This window comes from Protopterus annectens, chromosome 4.part1 (assembly GCF_019279795.1).
Source record: "Protopterus annectens isolate FY-2018-M chromosome 4.part1, PAN1.0, whole genome shotgun sequence".
Taxonomy (NCBI): Eukaryota; Metazoa; Chordata; order Ceratodontiformes; family Protopteridae; genus Protopterus; species Protopterus annectens.
In genome coordinates this window covers 657,211,449-657,229,168 of record NC_056734.1, presented here as the reverse complement: position 1 = coordinate 657,229,168, position 17,720 = coordinate 657,211,449, and the positions used below count along the sequence as shown (strand labels likewise).

At 39.0% G+C, this 17,720-nt stretch overlaps 1 protein-coding gene across 3 annotated transcripts in view; it reads left to right on the top strand.

Moving 5' to 3' along the window:
- LOC122801004 (alpha-1,4-N-acetylglucosaminyltransferase-like) overlaps positions 1 to 17,720 on the top strand; it is a 1,504,136-nt gene that overhangs the window by 1,059,383 nt on the left and 427,033 nt on the right. The window contains exon 1 of one of the 3 annotated variants that reach the window (XM_044070451.1): positions 11,511 to 11,776. The exons of the other annotated variants lie outside the window; for them this stretch is intronic. The gene's annotated coding sequence lies outside the window, so the exon portion shown is untranslated. Of the gene's footprint in view, positions 1 to 11,510; positions 11,777 to 17,720 lie in introns of those variants that run through there. 3 annotated transcript variants of the gene reach the window in all.

The window sequence follows — 17,720 nt, the reverse complement described above, 5'->3', positions numbered from 1 at the left end:
TGGCATCTTACACTGAGTTGGCCTCCACATTGCTTAACCGGTGTGGGCATTGCTTACCACCACCAAAACAGCCTTAACCCCACTTTTTGCCACATACCCCCATACTACTTCATGTATTTAGTTCACATTTGTTGCCCGGGACAATCCGACTGGATGCTTCCCCATTGTCAGCGGTTGCCCGGGCAGTGGAGCTCCACAGTAAATCCCAGCTACACATTACACGTACTACTGAGGTGTACACATTCATGGAGAGTAACAGACTTATCATAGCTATGCATCACATTCTTTATGCTTAGTTCACATTAACATGTTGGTATTATACATGCTTAGGTCAGGCTTACATGTCAGGTATGACTGTTTACAAAGGTCAGTTTAAGGTGAGGTGAGATTCCACTTTAACAGTTCTGGATAGGTTACACTCAGGTATTCAGGTTAGGTTTGGTTATGCCATACCTGTGTGGTAGAGTAGAACAGAATAGTGAAGGAGTAGGTAGGTAGAGGGGGGGACATTGTAACTGTATAGTAGCCCGTTGGTATGATTGGTGGGGGAGCAATAGGGAAAGTTTGCAGGATGTTGGGATTTGTATGCGAGTCAGGACAGGAGGTGTCGGTTTCACTAGTTGGTGTAGGGGTATAGAGTGTTAGTTGGGGGGGGACTTTGCCAGGTGGTGAGCATGTGCTGATCCAAGTGTGCTTGAGGTGTTCCTTCATGTGTTATTTACATGTGTCATGTGGGACAGCTGAGGTAATACACATGGGTAGGGGGTTCCAGATTCTGCCAATATAGATGGGTAAGAGGGTGTCACCTACTTGTGACTGTGACCATTAATAGTAATGAAACAGGGGTCGATAGGTAAGTGGTGTTAATGGGGCACACAGAGGGGCAGATAGTAGGGGTAATGTCCATGGATATGCAAGAAGGCTGATGGGAAGGTCCACAGCTGGCCATTTCTTCTACAGCAACAGCTGTGTATATACACTGCATTTGGGGGTAGGTCTGGACACTTACACCCTTGGGTGGAGGTATTGACAATAATAACACCTTGTGATGCCAAGTAGTTCAGCTTACATGCCTACAGTGGGGTGTTTTGACCATGTGTTCTTTAGTGTTACTTACTGGGATTTGCAACAACACATCTGGTTATACCGTACTTTGCCATGTAAAATAGACTGTGCTGCAGGTGGACTCGTACCGGGTGTGGCTGCTTATTAGGTGGTGGCTCTGCCCAATGCACACTATTGCTTACGTCCCTGGGGTGGTCCAAATAAAACCGCTCCAGTGAACACCTGCACTCCTAGGCACATAATTGCATACCCATAGCCCCCCCCACACCTTCTCTACAGCACTCATCCATACTCTGGGTGCAGGTTGGGTCTAAACACACCAGTACACTCTGCCCACTCTCCACTTAACGGGATCCATCTCTTACGTTGTCTTAACCCATGAGAAATCAGGCTTTCCCACCCTTGTAGCCTGAGTACATACACACCCAGCCTTGATAAGTCATTGCACATGCTGCCTCCTATTACAAGACAATTTTTGGGGTGTCCCACAAGAGACAATCCTGTCTCTGTTCCAAGATTAGATTTAGCAGGTCCACTGTGTCCCTCCCCCCTCTGATTGTATCCTGCCTGTGGTTTGGGGAGCAGTGGATTGTTTACATTGTTTGTGTGTTTGTATGCTTCCGCTGTCTGGCTGGGGGGGGGGGTGGTTTGATGCTACGTGTTACACGTTTGTTGATTGGGCCCCTCACCCCCATTGGCACAGCCTGTGAACATACGGAATTCTTAAGTGCTGTATCATATCATAGCTATATATCTGTATATATATACACACACACACACATATATATATATATATATATATATATATATATATATATATATATATATATATATATGGGTTCCCTTTAGAATATCGAAAAACTGAAATACCGAATTTCAGTTTTCTGAAATTCTAAGCACGAAAGCTTGAAATCACGAAACACCAGAAGTGCGAAATTTGAAATCCCGAAGTTCGGAGCCTCTGGTGTTGTGGTGTATGAATGGATGTAAGTGCAGGTAAGTCTGTATGAGTGTGTAGGTTATGGGTTGTAGTGTATGTTAGTGTGTGTTTTGGCTGTGATATGTGTGTGCAAGGGGCTGTGAAATGTGTGGGTGTGAGTTACCTTTGTGTGTGTGATTGTGCAGTCTCGGAGTTAGAATATATAAGTAGGGGGGTGTGGGGGTCAGGGGGGGCTTGCTTAGTTGTATTTTAGGATTGTATGCTTGATTGTAGGGGGAGAGTGTGTGTATGTGCATGTGTGTGTTATGTTTGTACTGTATGTTCGGGATTTTACGTTTCGTGCTTGTGGTGTTTCGGGATTTGAATTTTGGAAAACTGAAATTTGATATTTCAGTTTTTCGAGATTCTCAAGTGAATCCATATGTGTGTGTGTGTGTGTGTGTGTGTGTGTGTGTATATATATATAGGTATATATATATATATATATATATATATATATATATATATATATATATATATATATATATATATATATATATATATATATATATATATATATATAGATATATATATATATATATATATATATATATATATATATATATAACGACATGTGGATGTATGGGTGTCTGCATATGTACATATCTATATGTGGGTATTTATATATATGTCTGTCTATGTATGTATACATTTGTACAACAGCGAGGGAGAGGTATATATCTATTTAGTTATGGGTATATATACACACACACACACACACACACACACACACACACACACACACACACACACACACAGACCTCTACATATTTGGGTCTATATTATAACATCGACGTTGCAAAATGTCAAATGTTATAATATCAACGCCACTCCATCAAAGGCTGAAAATAGCGAAGCCGTGGAACATCGAATTCTTACCTAGGGCAAAATTTCGGTGGGCCATTCTGTGGCTTCACTATTTCCTCCACTGTGGTGAGATAGTTATGGACCTTATGGTTAGGGTGCGGGTTAAGGTTAGTGAATAGATAGGAATGCATGTACGGTTTAGTGTAGGGTTAGAAGTAGGGATTGGTTAAGTGTATGTGTGTGGATTATTTATTTTGGTGTGCTTGTGTTGTGTGTATGTTTCTCGGAACAGCAAATTTTTTCCCTGGGAAAAAATTTGCTATTCTGAGTGTTCGATGTTATCACATTTCGAAATTCCAAGTTTGCGCTTATGGTGTTCGATATTTTGGAATTTTGATTTTTAGCTACATATCCTGTAATGATGACTGGCATTGCTGGATACTGTGTTTCGTGTGCATACTGGCCAACCTTGTGTGCCACGTATGCTTTGCGATACCTACAACTAAATTCATTAGTGTACACAGAGTCACATGTGTAATCTGTAGTTAGTACCAGGAATACATTCGTCCCATACGGGGCAACCCGAACATTGGGTATTCAACTTTCGTCTACACCCAGAGTTACATATTTACCCATGGCTATGTGCATGGACTACGGCGTGTGCCAGACCTACAATACTGGGTTGGGAAAACATATGGGATGGGCCGCGAAGGGGGGGGTGGAGGGGGGCAATGTGTGCTGGTGTGGTAGCTACGAGACAGTAACCAGTGTAGCGATGGTGGCTGTGTGTGCAGTGGATGGGTGGAAGCGGAACTGGCCCGCCTAGTGGGTGGGGGAGAGGGGTATGTGATGTCAACATGTGAAACATAACAATGGGCTAATTTAAATCCCTATTTCAAGGACACATGTACAGTGCAATGAGCTTGGTAGTGTATTGCAGGGCAGACATGTTTGGCTGGGCGGGGGGTATGCCAGTTCATACGTGACATATGTTGTTTGGGGCCTGTCAAGCCCATTAATGGTGCATGTGGGCACATATGTTTCTGTTCATCTACCATTGCTATTTACAGATGTCTGGCTATATATACCTCTGTGGGTATATATATATATATATATATATCTGCTTACATATTTCTAACTATGCCTGTATATACCTACAGAAACATATATCTGCGTACATATATGTAACTTGCTGTGTATATGTGGACATATACATGTTGACATATATATGTGTAGTTGTCGGCATTTCCATGTATATCTGTTCATATATTTGTATATATATATCTATATATATCTATATATCTATATATACATACATATATATATATATATATATATATATATATATATATATATATATATTTTGTATATATATGCGGCTACATCTATAGATATGTTGTATCCATTTAGATAGTAATATATTTGCACACACACGTCCATATAACTGCAGGTATACATTCTCTGTACTGTTGCATGACTGTGCTGGTGTTATGTTTCTGACAACATGATTTATGCATATCTAGCATGGCTTGATTTAAATCATTTTGTGTATGGTGTGCATGGTCCTGGGTTCTGGGCTTGCAGAAGCTGTTTTGTTGCTGGGCAGAACACCGTCCGTTGGATACGGTGTGCTTAAGGCACTTTAAAGCCGTTGTAAGCGGGTTTGCATGGAAGTAAGCACTGCTAACTTCCGGTCACAGTGTCTTACAGCCAGTTAGCTTCTTCTTTGGTTAATCTGTGTCAGCAGTGCTTAACCCCATGCAAACGTACTTGCACACGCCTACTGGTGCTTACATATGCTTACTGCTGCTTATCTGTCCTTACGCCTGCTTACTGCTGGCTTATTCATTATGATACTGACTCTTCACATGTGCATTTCCTGCAATACTCATGTTCATAAAAATGTGTTATTTAGTGGGTTTTGCATTACAAAAATTGCTTATGCCATGCTTTGCTGTGTAAAATAGACTGTGCTGCACTGGGTCTCAAACTGGGAATGCCTACCCATCAGGCGAATGCTATGCTCACTGCACCTATTGCTGATATTTTTCATTTGCATATATCATCCTTATTATCCTCTTCAGCCTTTTAGTCTGCTTTCACTGTGGCTATGCAATGGGCACACCCAAGTACCTATGGTTAGCTGTACTCAGAGCTTTAGACAACAATACAGGGGTTTCTTCTTTTGATTGTTATGTCCTTTTGCTGTTGTACACATGGAGGACTGTTGGTGGGGATATGTGGACACCTATGAGTGGTATTTCTCATTTATTTCCACTTTCTGCTGTTCAACATTGCAGGGGCATGTTTATTCTGAGGGCTCTGCTCTCAGACATGCCCCCTGCACTCGTACATGCTACGTGTAAGCCTGGAGGCTCAGGCAGCACGCCTTCATTACTATGCATGGTGCGCTGCCGTCCTGTTCCTAAGCGTCTGCTTCCATGCAGGACTAGACTTGTCCTGCGCGGAAGATTAGTAAATCTGGGGGCATATCAATTTTATTACATATACTACACTGATGATTTTGGTGGGCACAATTTGCTTGGAATTTAATAACAAATTAAACATTTTTTTTTAATTCCTGCATTTTAGCCTGCAAGAGCAAAAATGTTTTAAGTTAATTACCCTAAATGACAGAAATAATTGCTACTGCTGTCTGTGTGTAACCCACCTGAAAAGAATTTTTTTTTTCTAATGAAACTGTTAATGCTTTTCAAAACCAAGTGCAGAAACTCAGAAACTATTTTGCAGATCATATATATAATACCCACTGCAATGACCACCCCACTTCTAATGATGTTGGAAGACATGTCACCAAAGAATACTCAAATCAGTTTAACTGGGATAAATTGTTTTGTTTATCAATTTACAGCAGAAGCACTCAAAGATAATATGGAAGCAGTGCATGGACCACAGTGACTACACCCCAGTATTTGGAAAAGCCAAACCAGTTAAGCACTAGAGTGGCATGTGACCCGACCTTAACAAATGTTAAGCAGCCCCTGCTAAAGCTGTTAAGGTCAAGTCTAGTGCCAGTCAGTAAAATCTGTCTATACTGACTAGCAAATAATGGCAGCAGAAATATAAGATTTATTTCTGCCTGTTGTCCATATCAGAAATGTGCCCCAAGTTCCTCTAATGAACTTAGTTGCCAGAATAACAGGGTGTGTTAGAATGCATTTTCTGAAGAATACGAACTCTGAAACTCCAATGTATATCATTATTTAGTGACTTCATGCCTCAGTGGTCTGTCCAAAAACCACAGATTTTTATGAGGAACAAAGAAAATATGAAGCAATAATCTGGACATTCTACGAAAATCGGGACAGTCGAGAGGCATGAAAGGTAAGTGTAACTATGATGTATAGCATTACATTGCCTATCTGACAGCAGATTAAGTTCTATGCAAGTCAAAGATCATAGCCCTTTATTATGTGTTCTTAATATGGATGCCAAGATTCAACTCAAAGTGAATTTCTTGGCATCCATATCTCATGTACATAATAGGTAGATTATGATTACTGATCTGATCATAATCCCCTGTATGGAAGGTACTCATTATATAGGTCTAATAAAAATGAAAAAGAAATTGCTAGCTAGAGGTAGGCTTCTGAAACACAAGCAATGAGCTGCAATAACCTAATATTTAATTGAAGCAGTACAATAAGAGCACAGATGCCTGATCCAAAACATATTTTAGAGTTACAGAACAAGAACAGTAAAAGTAAAAATTATTACTTGATAAATTAAAAAGGGTATATTCAAGTAATTTATATAAATTAGCTTTTCTGATAAGCTGAATGTGCTAACTGAAAGGTTCCTATCTAATGAAGCATTTTTTTCAAACATAAAGTACTTATTACATGAAATAAGAATGCACAGAAATCTGAGAATCTATCAAAACTGCTAGCAACTGAAATAGTACATTTTAAATGTAGAAAGAGCAGGCACATTCATAAACACTGTTCAAATACTAATGGGGTTGGTGTATTTAAAAGTATTTTAACCACTTTACCTGTAATGAAAATGTAAATGCCATGCCTTTTGAAACTCTGTTTTCTAAGCAACATGCTGACCTAAAAACATTGGCAACAGAATGTTATAAAATAACTGCTAGAGTAGTTGAGTGATCACATTGTATCTGTGTCACAAATAAGCTGTAGAAAGCGGTGCTGTTATCAGATGGGAAGAAACAAAAGAAGCTACTAGTTTCTGAGAAAAATCATCATACATTAAGGTGTGCTAGATCCTTAGAAATAAAACAAGTGACATTAGAAAGTTGAAAGCAATGTCTACTTATGGGGAAAGGAAGGAATACCCTTCTTATTTCGGCTGCTCCCGTTAGGGTTCGCCACAGCAGATCATCTGTTTCCATTTCTTCCTGTCCTCTGCATCTTGCCCTGTCCCACCAGCCACCTGCATGCCCTCTCTCACCACATCCATAAACCTTATCTTAGGCCTTCCTCTTTTCCTGTTACCTGGCAGCTTCATCCTTAGCATCTTTTTCCCAATATACTCTGCATCCCTCCTCAGCACATGTCCAAACCAACATAATCTTGCCTCTCTGGCTTTGTCTCCAAACCTTCCAACCTGGGCTGACCCTGTAATATACTTATTCCTAATCCTGTCTACCCTTGTCACACCCAGTGCAAATCTTAACAACTTTAACTCTGCCACGTCCAGCACTGACTCCTGTCTTTTTGTCAATGCCACTGTCTCCAAACCATATAACATAGCTGGTCTCACTACTCTCTTGTAGACCTTCCCTTTCACTGTTACTGGTACTCGTCTGTCACAAATCACTCCTGACACTCTTCCCCACCCACTCCATCCTGCCTGTACTCTCTTCTTCACCTCTCTTCCACACTCACCATTACTCTGAACTGTTGATCCCAAGTATTTAAACTCCTCCACCTTCACCACCTCTACTCCCTGCATCCTCACCATTCCTCTATCCTCCCTCTCATTCCCACACATATATTCTGTCTTAGTCCTGCTGACCTTCATTCCTCTTCTCTCTAGAGCATATCTCCACCTCTCCAGGGTCTCCTCCACCTGTTCCCTACTCTCACTACAGATCACGTCATCTGCAAACTTCATATTCCAAGGGGACTCCTGTCTGATCTCGTCTGTCAACCTGTCCATCACCATTGCAAATAAGAAAGGGCTCAGAGCTGATCCTTGATTTAATCCCACCTCCACCTTAAATGCATCCGTCACTCCCACAGCAGACCTCACTGCTGTCACACTACCCTCGTACATATCCTATACCACTCTTACATACTTCTCTGACACTCCCGACTTTCTCATACAATACCACAACTCCTCTCCAGGCACCCTGCCATATGCTTTCTCTAAGTCCACAAAGACACAATGTAAATCCTTCTGACCTTCTCTGTACTTCTCCATCAACACTCTCAGAGCAAACATTGCATCTGTAGTGCTCTTTCCTGGCATGAAACCATACTGCTGATCACTAAACACCATTTTCCTTCTTAACCTAGCTTCCACTGCTCTCTCCCATAACTTCAGGCTGTGACTGATCAATTTAATTCCTCTGTAGTTACTACAGCTCTGCACATCACCCTTATTCTTAAAAATCGGTACCAAAAAACTTTTTCTCCATTCCTCAGGCATCCTCTCACTTTCCATAATTTCATCAAACAATCTAGTTAAAAACTCCACTGCCATTTCACCTAAACACCTCCATGTATGTCATCTGGACCAACATCCTTTCCATTCTTCATCCTCTTCATAGCTATCCTTACTTCCTCCTTGCTAATCCACTGCACTGCATGATTCACTATCCGCGCATCATCCAACCTTCTCCCCCTCTCATTCTCTTCATTCATCAGACCCTCAACATACTCTTTCCATCTCCTCAACACACTCTCCTTACCTGTGAGTATGTTTCTCTCATTATCCTTTATCACCTTTACCTGCTGCACATCTTTCCTAGCTCGGTCCCCCTGTCTAGCCAATCAGTACAGGTCCTTTTCTCCCTCCTTAGTGTCCAACCTTTCATGCAACTCTTCATACTCCTTATCCTTAGCCATTGTCACCTCTCTCTTTGTCATGCACCTCATCTCCTTATACTCCTGTCTACTTTCTTCATCTCTCTGACAATCCCATTTCTTCTTCCCCAACCTCTTTCTCTGTACTTCCTCATTCCATCACCAGGTCTCCTTGTCCTCCTTCCTCTTTCCAGATGTCACACCAAGCAACTTTCTAGCCATCTCCCTTACTAGCTCTACTGTAGTTACCCAGCTATTCAGTAAATCTTCACTGCCACCCAGTGCCTATCTTATCTCTTCCCTGAACTCCACCTCACAATTACCCTTTTTCAATTTCCACCATTTGATCCTTGGTGCTGCCCTCACACTCCTCCTCCTCTTCTTGATCACCAATGTCATCCTACAAACCACCATCCTATGCTGCCTAACTACACTTTCCTCTGCCACCACTTTACAGTCTCCAATCTCCTTCAGACTGGCCCTTCTACATAAGATATAATCCACCTGTGTGCATCTTCCTCCCCTCTGTTATGTCACTCTATGGAAGGAATACCCTATAACATGTAGAAATTCAAACTATTTTAGTTAAAGTACTATAGTCTGGAGCTTTGGTTTATGGATTAAGGCACACCATTTATATAAGGTTGAGGAAGCTATGACAAGTCCAGTAAGCCCAGTTAATGAGGAGAAGTGCTGGTGATGGATGATAGTCAGTTACGTAGGGAAAAAACAACATTTTGTAATGATATCCAAGAAGTGAATCTGATTTCTGCATCTGACACATATGCAAAGTCCAAAGTGGATGATCTCATAGAGGGGCTAAACAAAAGATTTTAGCTGCTATGGATTTAACTAAGGGGTGCTTGTAGATTCACTGCACCCCTGAAGCCATAGAAAAGGCAACATTCTCTATCCAGTCCTTGGTTCCATGTATTCACAGAAGTTTTTAAGTAAAAACACAAAAAAGAAAACGTTCTTGCATTGCAGAGTAGTGATAGCAATCATGAAAAAGTGATCAACTTACAGGTACTCGCTTTTTGTTACCTACAGAAAATGCTTTTAACTTGACTTATTTCTTGCATACTTCTTTTAAAATCCCTAATGTGCTGCAACTGAGATACTGGCCACTGCTTGTCATCTGTTAGTCATATTTAACTATTTATACTCCACATGTGGGGGGGTGAGCATATGTTCACCACTGTGGCAGCTTGAATAAATAATTCTGATCTTGAATATACATATTTCTTTTAACTTAGGTTCATAGATGAGTACTAGGCTAACTGCCTTTGTGAGCTATTTTAAGCCTAGCAAATTATCCCTTGTGAGACTCAAACGTTGCAACTTGTGTTTGTAAGTAAATGCTTTAACCATTAGGCCACCCTCCCAACCTGTAAGAAAGAGCTCAGAGCTGATCTTTGTGGACTTAGAGAACTTCACCTTCTAAGTGACTCTGAATTAATGTTAAAGTTTCTGTGCATTAATAATTATCTGCTTTCTTCAAATAGGCCATGATATGGTACTGGCCCTTTCTGCTTTTTTTGTGCTTCGCAGCTTAGTCTATGCCTCTTCTCCCTGCAGCCGTGAACCTGGAAACTAAATCATATCTTTAAACTCCTTGATTAACCTAGTCCTAGTGGACCCTTCAGAATTAAAACACTTTGTGACTAGCAGTCAGGATAATGTACATCACCTAACCACAAAGCTGGACATTTTCACATCAGGTGTTACTTCTAATGCTAAACAAATCTGAGACACCCAAGCTACATTAATACATTTATTTATTCTTTATTGACTAGATTAATCCCAAAAGTTAGTAGTTTCTTTTCAGGGGAGACCCAAGGTTGTATTTATATAACTAAGGGAAATTTAGCCTAACCATCAGGAAACGTCCCCTTCTCTTTCTGATAGGTGTCATGGTATTTAACTCAAGCAGGAGGATCATCTGTAGGACAGCACACTCAGAACTGTAGCCCCCTCCTGACTCTGCACTGCAGTGTCAGAAATTAGTCTGTGTGGTGTGGCAATGGAACCCACAATCTTCTGCAGCACTGACATCATTATGTGGAAGTTATTAGACTGTGCCAGAAAGTAAATGATCTAGAAAATAGAGATAGGAGGAATAATCTGAGACTAGTGGGCTCAAAGGAGGATACAGACAATTTAAGATTGCTACAATATTTGCAGGAGGATCTGCCTAAGACTTTGGGTATTAAGTACTCTGTAATGATGAAGAGGACACATTATCTTTTGAAATATCCTCCCCAACATGGTCATCCACTGAAATGTTATCATATATTTTCTGAACTTTATTAACAAAGATAAATTTTTCCATAGAGTGAAGGAAAAACAGAGTTTTTCTTGGAAGGTTGGAAAGTTAAACATTTCCAGAATTCTTCCGCTGAGGTCACACCTCCTAGACAAGCTTTTGTTCACATGAGATCAATATGTTATAAAAATGGTATCACAACATTTTTACATTATCTAGCTACTATGCTAATTAAGTGGCATAGAGAGGAGTTTTCTTTTGATTTCTCTACTCCAGCATTTCTGCAAGAGAGGTTGTTAACACCTTCCTCTTTTAATCTATTATTGTTTTGCCTCCAGATGAACAGGAAGTACATCTGTGTCTTAAGAACAGGAGAAAGATAGAGAATGAAATGCCAGACTGTCCCTGTTACATTTGTTACAGTGTTCTCCACAACTAAGCAGGCCAGACAGAAGGACATGTTGGTCAAGATTTATATCAATGATCATTATGCATGTAGTTCAGACAGCCCACAATGGAAGCTGATTAACTGGCACCTCTCAGGTGGAGACAAGGAACAGGTGTAGTCCTCTAAACTCCTTAAGATGGTTGCAGTCCAGGAGATAACCACTGGAGACCATGATAGAACTTCTGGTTCTAATTCTGGTAAGTCTGCTCCCTCTTCTCCTAATTGTATTCAGACGTTCATACAAGGGAAAAAAGGGATAAGAAGGACAAACTGTTACTGAAATCTAATAAAAGACTCAAATTAACCATGGAGTTACGTGACTGTGCATTCATTATGAGGATGTATTTTATGTACTGGTTACCACCATCAGTACCTATTGAATATAACAGTAAATAGCAACATGATTATGCCCTGAATTAATGTCACAATTGATAATTATATTAGTCTTATTTCATATTGTTGTTTATAGATCAGTTATTAACTTTACATATTTAATGCATAATTAGTCAACTGTCATTCTGGTTCCTTTTCTTTATTAATGTACATGGTATTAATTTTTTGGTTATTTACTATGTCTAGTTGAGCAATTGTTCTGTATGCTAAACTTAAGAAAGGCATTTTCAAATTATTTATTTATTATTTTTTTTAATTTGCCAAGGTGTTTGTTTATTCAGCAGCTGAAGATTCCATTGGTTCCCGCTATTGCCTGTTGAATGTAAGATGTACACTTAGCTCTACCAGAACTGAAAGATAATTCATTATTTTTTCAATCTTATTTTTAGCCTGAGGATGAAATGATCCATATTACACATTCCAGGAAGTGACTATTCCGTTAAACACTTAGCTGCCTTCTCTAGTTTCTATCCTGAAATAACAGAAGCAAAAAGTTCTTAAGTTGTTCACCCTACTTTACCAGGTAAAGTTCTTGGTCCTACCAGCTAATCTTTATAAGCTGCTCCTACCGCTCTTATTATTACCCTTGTATCTTCTGTATAAAATTATGATTTCTAGAGTGATAACCCACGGTGGTGCAGCGGTAGCATTGCCTCACAGCAAGAGGTTCTCCGTTCGATTCTCGGCTGGAGTGTGGGGAGTGCCTTCTTTGTGGAGTCTCATGTCTTCCCCGCGGTTGGGTGGGCATTTGAAAGACATGTATAAATGGGCGTGCCTTCATTGAAAGTTGAACGTTGAGCTGGCACCTCAGCATTCATGAAAATCTACTGCCAATCATTAGTGGACCGGAGTTCCACTGTGGCAACCCCTAACCGGGAAAAGCAGAAAGACAACAACAACAGAGTAATACCCCCTCCTTCAACTCAAGAGCCTCACACACATTTTTTTTTTTTTGCTAAAATGGGAGAATACACATTAAGTATGAATCTCTGACCCGTTTTCCAGATTAATACTAAATAAATGATATATGCAAGGATTTTAGTTTTTCAGCTGCAACTTGTCATACCTTATTTAGTTCATGTATCCCAGGCTGGATTCATAAAGGGCAGATCTATTATAGACCATGTGTGGGCTCTTATAAGTTTATTGCAAGGTGAAAGTAAATCTTCCCACCCAGCAGTAGCAATGTTAGAGGATTCTGAAAAGGTATTTGTCTCAATAATTTGTGAGATTTATTATTACATATGGCCTGCCCTGAAGGGTTTATTAGGGCAATTAAATACCCTTATTCTTCCCCTTGGATCATATTGTTAGGTGGATACAACATATCTTCAACTGTTTTCCCTTCAAAGAGGCACTTGCCAGGGAAGTCCTCTCTCTCTCTCTCTCTCTCCTTTCCTTTTCTTGTTAGTTATTGAACCCTGTATTAGATTGGTGACTTGTACTCCTCTCTTGCATGACTGGTACTTCTAATATGAAAAGGTTTGAATCCTAATGTTTGCAAATGACTGTTTGCTTTTTAGGCCATGGTGGCACAGCAGTAAGCATTGTTGCCTCACAGGAAAAGGTTCTGTGTTTTTTTCTTGGCTAGGGTGCCTTCTGTGAGGAGTCTGCATGTCCTTCCTGCAGTCACATGGGTTTCCCCCATGTGCTCCAGTTTCCTCTCACATTCCAAAGAGATGCAGTAGGTGGATTGGACACTCTTAATTGTCCGTAGGTGAGAGTGTGTGTGAGTGAGTGGTACGGATGAGCTACGATGTCAGGGTTAGCCAACTGGTGGTGTAAACCTTGGCTCGAGATAATTGTCAATGCTGAAGTGACACCCTGACCCCATGTGCAAAACGGGAAAAAGGGGTTGAGGATGGATGGATGAGGCACCTTCGAAAGACCTTTTAACTTTGCAAGATATACCAATGAATTCTAGGAATGTCTGTGGCTTAATGGTTAGTGAAATAAAGACTGCAGTCTTTTCAGACAATGATTTGGTGTTGTTCTTTAATAAGAGGAATCTTCTTCTCCCTTATCATTGATGTGCTCACCGTTCTAAATGAATGTACTTATCATTTCATAATAATTTATCTTCTGTGATCTTATTCTAACTAAACTGTAAAAAGAACTATTTGTGGTTGTTTATACTTGGAATTGGCTCCATATTGCAGTAACAGAAGGGCTTAATGGCATTAAAATGGCATCCTAAATTATATTATTTTTCTGAGACAGATTCGCACAGCACTAAAAGACCAAGGGTTAATTAAGATGCAGAGGTAAATGTTAAGTTGTGTTTGGAATAGGAAAAGCCATACATTTTCTTGTCAATTACTTAGCAACCTAACAGAGAGCATGGCAGATTTTTTTTAATATTAGGAAGTATGTACTGGCTTTTACACTGCATAAACAATTTTGTGTGTTGTTAAGATCCTAACCCCTTATGTGGTTGGCTAATGTCTAAAATTCTAAATATTGTTGATTTCACTTTTGAGTCTCTTAGTTTACTGGACAGATTCTTAAATCCTTGAAATATTGTCATTGTTTTAAAGATTCTTATATAGATTCATAAGTGGTTTCTAGGCATATGGCCAAGTAGCTGAATAAGGAGCCTAACCCAGTTCCCAATTGCCTTAAAGCATCGTCTTGATATGTCACTTGTTTAAATTCATAATGTAGACACATAAAATCTGAGGGAATCAAGTTGCAGACCACCAGAGGCAGCTTGGCAACAGCTAATAGTCTTAACCCTTTGCACTAACTGCCAGACCCAGCACTAAAGTCACTCTGATCTTTTCCACTCCTTACTTAGGTTTCTTAAAATGCTCTATTTGGGAGTTCCCATATTTGAGAAATGGAGAATATTTCATCATCTCGAGGGATCAGGCATGAAAGGCATCTGTAATATTATATACTTTATGCAAGCGACAAATTCATCATTAAGATTTGCCTCGTTTGGTCATCTTGAGAATGAGTTTGGATGTCAAAATTTAGGTAGATGGAGATAGTTTCCATTAAGGCATGCCTTTAACTCATTCTAGTTGAAAATATTATTGCAGTTGGACTACCCTGCTTTGTAAAGTTTTTGGCAGCATTCCAGTATTTTTGGAAAACTTTTAACCATGGTTAAATTAGCCTTTATATATAAACTTATTTTGAATAAGGAGCATTGTAATTTCTATACCTCTTTATTATGCAAGCTAAAGGATATTATATGTGTTGGCTAAAGCTCAGAATAATTAAATTTTGGGGTTAGAGGTCTTAACAACACTTGTTCTTTCTTTGTGAATATCATCTTAAGTATCATTATGATGGCTATTTGTCCCCTGTTAAAAGTGTGATAAATAGTTATTTGCAGGTAACTGTTCTGTATGTAATTGGGTAATTCCAGATTATCACTACAATATCTGGTTTTGTAAAAATATGTATCTCCTGTCGGTAATGATTTTAAAACCTTTGAGTTTTCATGTTAATCAAGTATGTATATATATATATATATATATATATATATATATATATATATATATGGATTTGATTAACATCTCAATAATTTGAGATACTTTTGGCTTATTAGAAGCTTTTAGTGTTGCATTTCTGCGCATTTGCAATCCATCTCTTATCTTCCATTTATGGATTATGTAAATCTTTAATCAGCTATGTTAAAAGTATACATGAAAAATTTATTAGATCAAAAACTGATTAACAATACAAGTATTCAGGTACATATTCAGTTCCAGAACTCATCGTTGGAACATTGCTGAATATTACTAAATGTTTATTACATATTGCATTCTGACACAGCTAAATGGGTTGGGTCTCTGTGTATACAATATAGAAAATATCAGTATTGTTATAGTTTTTCTTTTCCTTTTATTTCTTCATCCTATTTTTTTGGTAGTAATACAAAGCTATAACTGCTAATTTATAGTTCTAAGGCATTTGATGTTCTCTTTATTGTTATGAACAGGTCAGTTTGTCAACATCATCTTCAAAAACACACACACACATGCAAACACGCACACACACACACACACACACACACACACACACACACACACATATATATATATATATATATATATATATATATATATATATATATATATATATATATATATATATAAGGAAATACGGATAGCACAGCTAGCTGGAATTTTGTAAATAATTGAATGCCATTGGTGAATATCAAAATAATTTATATAAGATGCTTCTATTACACATATATTAGAACTGTATGTCATGTGTATATCAATCTGCTTGTACACATGCGTTTGTGTTGAAAAAGTATTTGTAAAATGCTTGTGTTTAAAATGGATCCACAGTGTGCCCTACTGGAAGAGAACAGAAATGTGCATGCACTATAGTAACTCTTTAAATGTATATATTTTAACAGTGAAAACTGGAATAAAGGAGGTTAACTTCAGTCCAGCAATCTTCAGAAAAATAACTGAAATTAAATTACTTTATGGCTAGGCCATAAAAGATGGTATATGTCAGTTTTCACTGCAGCAAGAGGCGCAATGTCTGTACTAGGGAACTTTCTGTATTGTCCTTAGGGTGAACTAATTACTAGTCTTGAAAGCATGAAATAATGCAATTGTTTTATTGCTTTCAGCATCTGCAAGAGATCTGAGGAGAAGTACTTGTCAATGTATTTTTACAGGTAGATGCTAAATACTGCCAGCTTTAGCAATGGGGGTTTGGCCTGGGAACTAGTAGCAGTCAGATGACAAGAAGTGATGTCATCCTGAAGGTATCCCAGCAGTGATATTTGAGATATTATTTTGAGAAATCTCTCAGAGAGACAGCATTCTGTCTTGGCCCTGACAACAACTGGAAGATCCATTCACTACATTTGCCTTGCTCTATTAGTAAGTTCTTAGGTTATAGTATAATTCTCTTAGATACAGTTGGGAGTATAGTAAAGCTTAGTCTAGATATTTTTCTTTTTATTTAGACTGTCCTGCAATGTTGTTTTAAATATTTTCTGTGGTTTTGAACTCTGATGTCACTGTGAATCTATATTTAGTATTGTCTTGTTCTTTTATTATTTATTATTAAATATAGTTAAACCTTTCATTGTGCCTGGTTTGTGTAGCGATATTTAAGTTGTGAAAGTACTTGCATATCTATTTGATGACACTGTGTGGGCCACTCTAAATAGCCTTGCTGTTCATCAAACTACAATTTGTATTAATATTAATATCACAAAGTAAGATTGGGCACCCTTTGTTAAAGGCCTTAAAGTACCTGATAAGGGGTTCTGGTGGCAGTGGTAACTGGGTCTGTATTATATAAGCAAACACAATGAATTGCAAATGGTATATAATCAACCCACAATCCCCGAAAACCCAAAATCTCAAACACATGGATCAGCAATTTTTTCCCAGGGAAAAAAAAATGTTGCTCTTGAAAAAAAAAAAGATCAAAACACAAAATAAAGTGGAGGGGCTGTGCCCCCCACACATCCCCCCTATTTAAATATACCAACTCCGATATCGCACCACAGTGGAGAAAATGGCAAAGTCCTGAAAACGCCCCAGTGATTTTTCTCCCTAGGAAAAAAAAATGACTGTTCCATGCTTTCGGTATTTTGCCATTTCACGTAATGACGTTTGACTAAACAGCGTTCGCAATTAATTGCATTCGCTAAAATAATTGGAACCCATGGTAACTACCTTATAGTCTGGGCAGAAGGGAGCATAGCTGGTAAACCTGTGCCAGCCTTTACCAGGTGTGTGTGCGTGTGTGTGTGTGTGTGTG